The sequence below is a fragment of the Hyla sarda genome, unplaced genomic scaffold (genome assembly GCF_029499605.1).
Source record: "Hyla sarda isolate aHylSar1 unplaced genomic scaffold, aHylSar1.hap1 scaffold_1153, whole genome shotgun sequence".
In the NCBI taxonomy this organism is placed as follows: domain Eukaryota; kingdom Metazoa; phylum Chordata; class Amphibia; order Anura; family Hylidae; genus Hyla; species Hyla sarda.
The window spans coordinates 53,667-66,281 of NW_026607775.1; the positions used below are offsets into that span (position 1 = coordinate 53,667).

Below are 12,615 nucleotides of genomic sequence, written 5' to 3' on the forward strand. Positions count from 1 at the left end.
TTTTATATTTCTTCATAAGCATTAATCTTATTTTGTCAATTAGGAACATTCAGCACCCACCCGCTATCAAGGCAGCTGCCTATCATGTCATGCCCTACCTGCACAGGTGTGCTGGCTACTCAAATGATCCAATTAAGGAGGCCATTTAGTCAGCAGCAGCAGAAGTCCTGTGCCTGGACGCTCCAACAGCGGCCAGACACAAGCAGAAGCAGAAGCAGCAGAAGCAGCAGCAGCACCACCTTTTGTTTTTTGGCTGCAGCAGCAGCAAGGCCCACAGGGCTGGCTAGCTGGCTAGCCAGCAAGCAGGTAGCAATGAAAGTAGGAATCTTTCTTTTTAACCCTGTAAGGGGGTGGTGCACTGTACCCGAAGATACTGCCATATCGGGTCAATGCATAGGGCGACGGAAGCAAGCTTCGAAATCGGCCCCCGTTCTCAAAAATCCATTTAATATATGGTCCCCAGATAGGGGACGTATCAGATATTAAACTGATAAGAACAGATACTACACTTGATCTTAGCCAAAAGGCCGAGAAGCGATAACCGTGAAAGGGGCGGGCCCAACAAGGTGCCCTTCATGGGCACTATCACTGCTTGCTGTCAGGGAGGCTGCCAGACAATTTTCCATGCACACTCTGGGCTGGGGGGCAGTCAACCACCAGTACACACAGCAGAACCTAAACCCATACCATTATTGCTAAGCAGCAAGACAGGGGCCCATTGCACTCCCACGGGGCCTTTTTAAATGCAATCCATAACCCGGATTTGCCAGGAACCCTTCTTACTCCTCCTACTTGCATGTGACACTGGGCTTAGGATCTGCATAGGAAACACACACACAAGCACACACCTACCTTTGTTGCCTGCAGATGCCTCCTTGGCTGTCCCCAAACGGTATCAAACCAACACCCACGGGAAGCTGTAAGCATAGAGGACATGCCTGCACCCCATTGGACTTACCTGTGTGGGTTAAATCCGGGTTATTTGACAACCTATGGCGGTGATGGTTCTGCTCAGGCAGAGCAGTGCTGATGCTCCTCATAAAGCTGTCGCTGCTGTGAAGGTTCTAGGTGACATCACAAATCCCTATGGTTACATACACAACAAAGCTGGGTTGTTGTTGTTTACACTCTGCAAGGCCTGTGGAAGTGAGTGACATCATAGCACTGTAGTTCTGAGGGTTCTAGATGGATGCAACAATCTCCTGTTGCTTCTATGAAGGCCATAATAGACGACATCACCAAACAGCTCCATAGTCACATACACAGCAAAGGAGAGATGTTGTTTACACCTAGTGATGTCAGTGGTATTGAGTGACATCACAGCACAGTGCTAAGGCTCCTGGGCCTGGACACAGCAGCGGCTGCAATATCTCAACGGAGAATACGTTTATATATATGTGTGTGTGTGCGCGTATATATATATATATATTTCTCCGCCGAAATCACTTTTAAACCCATTTCCACCTTTTTTTCCCTTCTCTTCCTCTTACTTTTTTTTCACGTTTTTTTACGTTTTTCTCCTTTTCGCCTCTTTTCTGGGCGTATTATTCTTCTTTTTCTTCTTTTTTTTCGTCTAATGCATACCCCATCAGTGCAGCAATGCTTATTCAATACCGCCAGCAGATGGAGACACTGGGGGATAATTTTCTAAGGATTTATACTGATTTTTCCTGTCTGAATTTGTCGCACAGAAAGTTGCAGGCCAAATATGTGTGACATTTCTGCGACTTTAGCTTCTAGAGCATTTTTACAACATTATACATAGGTGCTGAATACATAAAAAGCGACTGTTCAGCGACAGACAAGTCGCATCGGCTGAAAGTAGGCCAGAATGTCAGTCCATGTTGGAGCAGGTTTAGATACAGTCTAAAGTATAGATCTCAAAGTCTGTGCACAGAATTTAGCAAGGGCCTCGCACCTTCTGATGCATCAGGTAGGTGCACAATAGCATAGCCTAACCCTCTGTACTTTGGTCTATATTGATGCGGGACATAGACAGCCAGCTGATGACCAATCCATTAGTGCAATGGATGGCTGGAAGCATTTGTCTTTGCCTTTTCAATACCACAGAAGCAATGCATGGTCAATGTACAGCAATGACACACCTGTGTGAACAGCCAGGAGACCCCCCCCCCCCCCATGTTATGTTACATAGTTACATAGTTAGTACGGTCGAAAAAAGACATATGTCCATCAAGTTCAACCAGGGAATTAAGGGGTAGGGGTGTGGCGCGATATTGGGGAAGGGATGAGATTTTATATTTCTTCATAAGCATTAATCTTATTTTGTCAATTAGGAACATTCAGCACCCACCCGCTATCAAGGCAGCTGCCTATCATGTCATGCCCTACCTGCACAGGTGTGCTGGCTACTCAAATGATCCAATTAAGGAGGCCATTTAGTCAGCAGCAGCAGAAGTCCTGTGCCTGGACGCTCCAACAGCGGCCAGACACAAGCAGAAGCAGAAGCAGCAGAAGCAGCAGCAGCACCACCTTTTGTTTTTTGGCTGCAGCAGCAGCAAGGCCCACAGGGCTGGCTAGCTGGCTAGCCAGCAAGCAGGTAGCAATGAAAGTAGGAATCTTTCTTTTTAACCCTGTAAGGGGGTGGTGCACTGTACCCGAAGATACTGCCATATCGGGTCAATGCATAGGGCGACGGAAGCAAGCTTCGAAATCGGCCCCCGTTCTCAAAAATCCATTTAATATATGGTCCCCAGATAGGGGACGTATCAGATATTAAACTGATAAGAACAGATACTACACTTGATCTTAGCCAAAAGGCCGAGAAGCGATAACCGTGAAAGGGGCGGGCCCAACAAGGTGCCCTTCATGGGCACTATCACTGCTTGCTGTCAGGGAGGCTGCCAGACAATTTTCCATGCACACTCTGGGCTGGGGGGCAGTCAACCACCAGTACACACAGCAGAACCTAAACCCATACCATTATTGCTAAGCAGCAAGACAGGGGCCCATTGCACTCCCACGGGGCCTTTTTAAATGCAATCCATAACCCGGATTTGCCAGGAACCCTTCTTACTCCTCCTACTTGCATGTGACACTGGGCTTAGGATCTGCATAGGAAACACACACACAAGCACACACCTACCTTTGTTGCCTGCAGATGCCTCCTTGGCTGTCCCCAAACGGTATCAAACCAACACCCACGGGAAGCTGTAAGCATAGAGGACATGCCTGCACCCCATTGGACTTACCTGTGTGGGTTAAATCCGGGTTATTTGACAACCTATGGCGGTGATGGTTCTGCTCAGGCAGAGCAGTGCTGATGCTCCTCATAAAGCTGTCGCTGCTGTGAAGGTTCTAGGTGACATCACAAATCCCTATGGTTACATACACAACAAAGCTGGGTTGTTGTTGTTTACACTCTGCAAGGCCTGTGGAAGTGAGTGACATCATAGCACTGTAGTTCTGAGGGTTCTAGATGGATGCAACAATCTCCTGTTGCTTCTATGAAGGCCATAATAGACGACATCACCAAACAGCTCCATAGTCACATACACAGCAAAGGAGATATGTTGTTTACACCTAGTGATGTCAGTGGTATTGAGTGACATCACAGCACAGTGCTAAGGCTCCTGGGCCTGGACACAGCAGCGGCTGCAATATCTCAACGGAGAATACGTTTATATATATGTGTGTGTGTGCGCGTATATATATATATATATATATATATATATATATATATTTCTCCGCCGAAATCACTTTTAAACCCATTTCCACCTTTTTTTCCCTTCTCTTCCTCTTACTTTTTTTTCACGTTTTTTTACGTTTTTCTCCTTTTCGCCTCTTTTCTGGGCGTATTATTCTTCTTTTTCTTCTTTTTTTTCGTCTAATGCATACCCCATCAGTGCAGCAATGCTTATTCAATACCGCCAGCAGATGGAGACACTGGGGGATAATTTTCTAAGGATTTATACTGATTTTTCCTGTCTGAATTTGTCGCACAGAAAGTTGCAGGCCAAATATGTGTGACATTTCTGCGACTTTAGCTTCTAGAGCATTTTTACAACATTATACATAGGTGCTGAATACATAAAAAGCGACTGTTCAGCGACAGACAAGTCGCATCGGCTGAAAGTAGGCCAGAATGTCAGTCCATGTTGGAGCAGGTTTAGATACAGTCTAAAGTATAGATCTCAAAGTCTGTGCACAGAATTTAGCAAGGGCCTCGCACCTTCTGATGCATCAGGTAGGTGCACAATAGCATAGCCTAACCCTCTGTACTTTGGTCTATATTGATGCGGGACATAGACAGCCAGCTGATGACCAATCCATTAGTGCAATGGATGGCTGGAAGCATTTGTCCTTTGCCTTTGCAATACCACAGAAGCAATGCATGGTCAATGTACAGCAATGACACACCTGTGTGAACAGCCAGGAGACCCCCCCCCCCCCCCCCCATGTTATGTTACATAGTTACATAGTTAGTACGGTCGAAAAAAGACATATGTCCATCAAGTTCAACCAGGGAATTAAGGGGTAGGGGTGTGGCGCGATATTGGGGAAGGGATGAGATTTTATATTTCTTCATAAGCATTAATCTTATTTTGTCAATTAGGAACATTCAGCACCCACCCGCTATCAAGGCAGCTGCCTATCATGTCATGCCCTACCTGCACAGGTGTGCTGGCTACTCAAATGATCCAATTAAGGAGGCCATTTAGTCAGCAGCAGCAGAAGTCCTGTGCCTGGACGCTCCAACAGCGGCCAGACACAAGCAGAAGCAGAAGCAGCAGAAGCAGCAGCAGCACCACCTTTTGTTTTTTGGCTGCAGCAGCAGCAAGGCCCACAGGGCTGGCTAGCTGGCTAGCCAGCAAGCAGGTAGCAATGAAAGTAGGAATCTTTCTTTTTAACCCTGTAAGGGGGTGGTGCACTGTACCCGAAGATACTGCCATATCGGGTCAATGCATAGGGCGACGGAAGCAAGCTTCGAAATCGGCCCCCGTTCTCAAAAATCCATTTAATATATGGTCCCCAGATAGGGGACGTATCAGATATTAAACTGATAAGAACAGATACTACACTTGATCTTAGCCAAAAGGCCGAGAAGCGATAACCGTGAAAGGGGCGGGCCCAACAAGGTGCCCTTCATGGGCACTATCACTGCTTGCTGTCAGGGAGGCTGCCAGACAATTTTCCATGCACACTCTGGGCTGGGGGGCAGTCAACCACCAGTACACACAGCAGAACCTAAACCCATACCATTATTGCTAAGCAGCAAGACAGGGGCCCATTGCACTCCCACGGGGCCTTTTTAAATGCAATCCATAACCCGGATTTGCCAGGAACCCTTCTTACTCCTCCTACTTGCATGTGACACTGGGCTTAGGATCTGCATAGGAAACACACACACAAGCACACACCTACCTTTGTTGCCTGCAGATGCCTCCTTGGCTGTCCCCAAACGGTATCAAACCAACACCCACGGGAAGCTGTAAGCATAGAGGACATGCCTGCACCCCATTGGACTTACCTGTGTGGGTTAAATCCGGGTTATTTGACAACCTATGGCGGTGATGGTTCTGCTCAGGCAGAGCAGTGCTGATGCTCCTCATAAAGCTGTCGCTGCTGTGAAGGTTCTAGGTGACATCACAAATCCCTATGGTTACATACACAACAAAGCTGGGTTGTTGTTGTTTACACTCTGCAAGGCCTGTGGAAGTGAGTGACATCATAGCACTGTAGTTCTGAGGGTTCTAGATGGATGCAACAATCTCCTGTTGCTTCTATGAAGGCCATAATAGACGACATCACCAAACAGCTCCATAGTCACATACACAGCAAAGGAGAGATGTTGTTTACACCTAGTGATGTCAGTGGTATTGAGTGACATCACAGCACAGTGCTAAGGCTCCTGGGCCTGGACACAGCAGCGGCTGCAATATCTCAACGGAGAATACGTTTATATATATGTGTGTGTGTGCGCGTATATATATATATATATATATATATATATATATATATATATTTCTCCGCCGAAATCACTTTTAAACCCATTTCCACCTTTTTTTCCCTTCTCTTCCTCTTACTTTTTTTTCACGTTTTTTTATGTTTTTCTCCTTTTCGCCTCTTTTCTGGGCGTATTATTCTTCTTTTTCTTCTTTTTTTTCGTCTAATGCATACCCCATCAGTGCAGCAATGCTTATTCAATACCGCCAGCAGATGGAGACACTGGGGGATAATTTTCTAAGGATTTATACTGATTTTTCCTGTCTGAATTTGTCGCACAGAAAGTTGCAGGCCAAATATGTGTGACATTTCTGCGACTTTAGCTTCTAGAGCATTTTTACAACATTATACATAGGTGCTGAATACATAAAAAGCGACTGTTCAGCGACAGACAAGTCGCATCGGCTGAAAGTAGGCCAGAATGTCAGTCCATGTTGGAGCAGGTTTAGATACAGTCTAAAGTATAGATCTCAAAGTCTGTGCACAGAATTTAGCAAGGGCCTCGCACCTTCTGATGCATCAGGTAGGTGCACAATAGCATAGCCTAACCCTCTGTACTTTGGTCTATATTGATGCGGGACATAGACAGCCAGCTGATGACCAATCCATTAGTGCAATGGATGGCTGGAAGCATTTGTCTTTGCCTTTGCAATACCACAGAAGCAATGCATGGTCAATGTACAGCAATGACACACCTGTGTGAACAGCCAGGAGACCCCCCCCCCCCCCCATGTTATGTTACATAGTTACATAGTTAGTACGGTCGAAAAAAGACATATGTCCATCAAGTTCAACCAGGGAATTAAGGGGTAGGGGTGTGGCGCGATATTGGGGAAGGGATGAGATTTTATATTTCTTCATAAGCATTAATCTTATTTTGTCAATTAGGAACATTCAGCACCCACCCGCTATCAAGGCAGCTGCCTATCATGTCATGCCCTACCTGCACAGGTGTGCTGGCTACTCAAATGATCCAATTAAGGAGGCCATTTAGTCAGCAGCAGCAGAAGTCCTGTGCCTGGACGCTCCAACAGCGGCCAGACACAAGCAGAAGCAGAAGCAGCAGAAGCAGCAGCAGCACCACCTTTTGTTTTTTGGCTGCAGCAGCAGCAAGGCCCACAGGGCTGGCTAGCTGGCTAGCCAGCAAGCAGGTAGCAATGAAAGTAGGAATCTTTCTTTTTAACCCTGTAAGGGGGTGGTGCACTGTACCCGAAGATACTGCCATATCGGGTCAATGCATAGGGCGACGGAAGCAAGCTTCGAAATCGGCCCCCGTTCTCAAAAATCCATTTAATATATGGTCCCCAGATAGGGGACGTATCAGATATTAAACTGATAAGAACAGATACTACACTTGATCTTAGCCAAAAGGCCGAGAAGCGATAACCGTGAAAGGGGCGGGCCCAACAAGGTGCCCTTCATGGGCACTATCACTGCTTGCTGTCAGGGAGGCTGCCAGACAATTTTCCATGCACACTCTGGGCTGGGGGGCAGTCAACCACCAGTACACACAGCAGAACCTAAACCCATACCATTATTGCTAAGCAGCAAGACAGGGGCCCATTGCACTCCCACGGGGCCTTTTTAAATGCAATCCATAACCCGGATTTGCCAGGAACCCTTCTTACTCCTCCTACTTGCATGTGACACTGGGCTTAGGATCTGCATAGGAAACACACACACAAGCACACACCTACCTTTGTTGCCTGCAGATGCCTCCTTGGCTGTCCCCAAACGGTATCAAACCAACACCCACGGGAAGCTGTAAGCATAGAGGACATGCCTGCACCCCATTGGACTTACCTGTGTGGGTTAAATCCGGGTTATTTGACAACCTATGGCGGTGATGGTTCTGCTCAGGCAGAGCAGTGCTGATGCTCCTCATAAAGCTGTCGCTGCTGTGAAGGTTCTAGGTGACATCACAAATCCCTATGGTTACATACACAACAAAGCTGGGTTGTTGTTGTTTACACTCTGCAAGGCCTGTGGAAGTGAGTGACATCATAGCACTGTAGTTCTGAGGGTTCTAGATGGATGCAACAATCTCCTGTTGCTTCTATGAAGGCCATAATAGACGACATCACCAAACAGCTCCATAGTCACATACACAGCAAAGGAGAGATGTTGTTTACACCTAGTGATGTCAGTGGTATTGAGTGACATCACAGCACAGTGCTAAGGCTCCTGGGCCTGGACACAGCAGCGGCTGCAATATCTCAACGGAGAATACGTTTATATATATGTGTGTGTGTGCGCGTATATATATATATATATATATATATATATATATACATATATATATATATTTCTCCGCCGAAATCACTTTTAAACCCATTTCCACCTTTTTTTCCCTTCTCTTCCTCTTACTTTTTTTTCACGTTTTTTTACGTTTTTCTCCTTTTCGCCTCTTTTCTGGGCGTATTATTCTTCTTTTTCTTCTTTTTTTTCGTCTAATGCATACCCCATCAGTGCAGCAATGCTTATTCAATACCGCCAGCAGATGGAGACACTGGGGGATAATTTTCTAAGGATTTATACTGATTTTTCCTGTCTGAATTTGTCGCACAGAAAGTTGCAGGCCAAATATGTGTGACATTTCTGCGACTTTAGCTTCTAGAGCATTTTTACAACATTATACATAGGTGCTGAATACATAAAAAGCGACTGTTCAGCGACAGACAAGTCGCATCGGCTGAAAGTAGGCCAGAATGTCAGTCCATGTTGGAGCAGGTTTAGATACAGTCTAAAGTATAGATCTCAAAGTCTGTGCACAGAATTTAGCAAGGGCCTCGCACCTTCTGATGCATCAGGTAGGTGCACAATAGCATAGCCTAACCCTCTGTACTTTGGTCTATATTGATGCGGGACATAGACAGCCAGCTGATGACCAATCCATTAGTGCAATGGATGGCTGGAAGCATTTTTCTTTGCCTTTGCAATACCACAGAAGCAATGCATGGTCAATGTACAGCAATGACACACCTGTGTGAACAGCCAGGAGACCCCCCCCCCCCATGTTATGTTACATAGTTACATAGTTAGTACGGTCGAAAAAAGACATATGTCCATCAAGTTCAACCAGGGAATTAAGGGGTAGGGGTGTGGCGCGATATTGGGGAAGGGATGAGATTTTATATTTCTTCATAAGCATTAATCTTATTTTGTCAATTAGGAACATTCAGCACCCACCCGCTATCAAGGCAGCTGCCTATCATGTCATGCCCTACCTGCACAGGTGTGCTGGCTACTCAAATGATCCAATTAAGGAGGCCATTTAGTCAGCAGCAGCAGAAGTCCTGTGCCTGGACGCTCCAACAGCGGCCAGACACAAGCAGAAGCAGAAGCAGCAGAAGCAGCAGCAGCACCACCTTTTGTTTTTTGGCTGCAGCAGCAGCAAGGCCCACAGGGCTGGCTAGCTGGCTAGCCAGCAAGCAGGTAGCAATGAAAGTAGGAATCTTTCTTTTTAACCCTGTAAGGGGGTGGTGCACTGTACCCGAAGATACTGCCATATCGGGTCAATGCATAGGGCGACGGAAGCAAGCTTCGAAATCGGCCCCCGTTCTCAAAAATCCATTTAATATATGGTCCCCAGATAGGGGACGTATCAGATATTAAACTGATAAGAACAGATACTACACTTGATCTTAGCCAAAAGGCCGAGAAGCGATAACCGTGAAAGGGGCGGGCCCAACAAGGTGCCCTTCATGGGCACTATCACTGCTTGCTGTCAGGGAGGCTGCCAGACAATTTTCCATGCACACTCTGGGCTGGGGGGCAGTCAACCACCAGTACACACAGCAGAACCTAAACCCATACCATTATTGCTAAGCAGCAAGACAGGGGCCCATTGCACTCCCACGGGGCCTTTTTAAATGCAATCCATAACCCGGATTTGCCAGGAACCCTTCTTACTCCTCCTACTTGCATGTGACACTGGGCTTAGGATCTGCATAGGAAACACACACACAAGCACACACCTACCTTTGTTGCCTGCAGATGCCTCCTTGGCTGTCCCCAAACGGTATCAAACCAACACCCACGGGAAGCTGTAAGCATAGAGGACATGCCTGCACCCCATTGGACTTACCTGTGTGGGTTAAATCCGGGTTATTTGACAACCTATGGCGGTGATGGTTCTGCTCAGGCAGAGCAGTGCTGATGCTCCTCATAAAGCTGTCGCTGCTGTGAAGGTTCTAGGTGACATCACAAATCCCTATGGTTACATACACAACAAAGCTGGGTTGTTGTTGTTTACACTCTGCAAGGCCTGTGGAAGTGAGTGACATCATAGCACTGTAGTTCTGAGGGTTCTAGATGGATGCAACAATCTCCTGTTGCTTCTATGAAGGCCGTAATAGACGACATCACCAAACAGCTCCATAGTCACATACACAGCAAAGGAGAGATGTTGTTTACACCTAGTGATGTCAGTGGTATTGAGTGACATCACAGCACAGTGCTAAGGCTCCTGGGCCTGGACACAGCAGCGGCTGCAATATCTCAACGGAGAATACGTTTATATATATGTGTGTGTGTGCGCGTATATATATATATATATATATATATATATATATATATATTTCTCCGCCGAAATCACTTTTAAACCCATTTCCACCTTTTTTTTCCCTTCTCTTCCTCTTACTTTTTTTTCACGTTTTTTTACGTTTTTCTCCTTTTCGCCTCTTTTCTGGGCGTATTATTCTTCTTTTTCTTCTTTTTTTTCGTCTAATGCATACCCCATCAGTGCAGCAATGCTTATTCAATACCGCCAGCAGATGGAGACACTGGGGGATAATTTTCTAAGGATTTATACTGATTTTTCCTGTCTGAATTTGTCGCACAGAAAGTTGCAGGCCAAATATGTGTGACATTTCTGCGACTTTAGCTTCTAGAGCATTTTTACAACATTATACATAGGTGCTGAATACATAAAAAGCGACTGTTCAGCGACAGACAAGTCGCATCGGCTGAAAGTAGGCCAGAATGTCAGTCCATGTTGGAGCAGGTTTAGATACAGTCTAAAGTATAGATCTCAAAGTCTGTGCACAGAATTTAGCAAGGGCCTCGCACCTTCTGATGCATCAGGTAGGTGCACAATAGCATAGCCTAACCCTCTGTACTTTGGTCTATATTGATGCGGGACATAGACAGCCAGCTGATGACCAATCCATTAGTGCAATGGATGGCTGGAAGCATTTGTCTTTGCCTTTGCAATACCACAGAAGCAATGCATGGTCAATGTACAGCAATGACACACCTGTGTGAACAGCCAGGAGACCCCCCCCCCCCCCATGTTATGTTACATAGTTACATAGTTAGTACGGTCGAAAAAAGACATATGTCCATCAAGTTCAACCAGGGAATTAAGGGGTAGGGGTGTGGCGCGATATTGGGGAAGGGATGAGATTTTATATTTCTTCATAAGCATTAATCTTATTTTGTCAATTAGGAACATTCAGCACCCACCCGCTATCAAGGCAGCTGCCTATCATGTCATGCCCTACCTGCACAGGTGTGCTGGCTACTCAAATGATCCAATTAAGGAGGCCATTTAGTCAGCAGCAGCAGAAGTCCTGTGCCTGGACGCTCCAACAGCGGCCAGACACAAGCAGAAGCAGAAGAAGCAGCAGCAGCACCACCTTTTGTTTTTTGGCTGCAGCAGCAGCAAGGCCCACAGGGCTGGCTAGCTGGCTAGCCAGCAAGCAGGTAGCAATGAAAGTAGGAATCTTTCTTTTTAACCCTGTAAGGGGGTGGTGCACTGTACCCGAAGATACTGCCATATCGGGTCAATGCATAGGGCGACGGAAGCAAGCTTCGAAATCGGCCCCCGTTCTCAAAAATCCATTTAATATATGGTCCCCAGATAGGGGACGTATCAGATATTAAACTGATAAGAACAGATACTACACTTGATCTTAGCCAAAAGGCCGAGAAGCGATAACCGTGAAAGGGGCGGGCCCAACAAGGTGCCCTTCATGGGCACTATCACTGCTTGCTGTCAGGGAGGCTGCCAGACAATTTTCCATGCACACTCTGGGCTGGGGGGCAGTCAACCACCAGTACACACAGCAGAACCTAAACCCATACCATTATTGCTAAGCAGCAAGACAGGGGCCCATTGCACTCCCACGGGGCCTTTTTAAATGCAATCCATAACCCGGATTTGCCAGGAACCCTTCTTACTCCTCCTACTTGCATGTGACACTGGGCTTAGGATCTGCATAGGAAACACACACACAAGCACACACCTACCTTTGTTGCCTGCAGATGCCTCCTTGGCTGTCCCCAAACGGTATCAAACCAACACCCACAGGAAGCTGTAAGCATAGAGGACATGCCTGCACCCCATTGGACTTACCTGTGTGGGTTAAATCCGGGTTATTTGACAACCTATGGCGGTGATGGTTCTGCTCAGGCAGAGCAGTGCTGATGCTCCTCATAAAGCTGTCGCTGCTGTGAAGGTTCTAGGTGACATCACAAATCCCTATGGTTACATACACAACAAAGCTGGGTTGTTGTTGTTTACACTCTGCAAGGCCTGTGGAAGTGAGTGACATCATAGCACTGTAGTTCTGAGGGTTCTAGATGGATGCAACAATCTCCTGTTGCTTCTATGAAGGCCATAATAGACGACATCACCAAACAGCT

At 46.5% G+C, this 12,615-nt stretch overlaps 6 non-coding genes across 6 annotated transcripts; all 6 read right to left on the bottom strand.

Annotated features, from left to right (window-relative positions):
- Positions 1 to 348: 348 nt before the first annotated feature.
- On the bottom strand, positions 349 to 539 carry LOC130302125 (U2 spliceosomal RNA). The gene has a single exon (XR_008852430.1). It is a non-coding gene; the product is annotated as a U2 spliceosomal RNA (small nuclear RNA).
- A 2,063-nt stretch (positions 540 to 2,602) lies between these two features.
- LOC130302126 (U2 spliceosomal RNA) lies at positions 2,603 to 2,793 on the bottom strand. The gene has a single exon (XR_008852431.1). It is a non-coding gene; the product is annotated as a U2 spliceosomal RNA (small nuclear RNA).
- A 2,088-nt stretch (positions 2,794 to 4,881) lies between these two features.
- On the bottom strand, positions 4,882 to 5,072 carry LOC130302127 (U2 spliceosomal RNA). The gene has a single exon (XR_008852432.1). It is a non-coding gene; the product is annotated as a U2 spliceosomal RNA (small nuclear RNA).
- A 2,088-nt stretch (positions 5,073 to 7,160) lies between these two features.
- LOC130302128 (U2 spliceosomal RNA) lies at positions 7,161 to 7,351 on the bottom strand. The gene has a single exon (XR_008852433.1). It is a non-coding gene; the product is annotated as a U2 spliceosomal RNA (small nuclear RNA).
- Positions 7,352 to 9,444: 2,093 nt separating this feature from the next.
- On the bottom strand, positions 9,445 to 9,635 carry LOC130302129 (U2 spliceosomal RNA). Its single transcript, XR_008852434.1, has one exon. It is a non-coding gene; the product is annotated as a U2 spliceosomal RNA (small nuclear RNA).
- A 2,080-nt stretch (positions 9,636 to 11,715) lies between these two features.
- Positions 11,716 to 11,906, bottom strand: LOC130302130 (U2 spliceosomal RNA). The gene has a single exon (XR_008852435.1). It is a non-coding gene; the product is annotated as a U2 spliceosomal RNA (small nuclear RNA).
- Between the last annotated feature and the right edge of the window lie 709 nt (positions 11,907 to 12,615).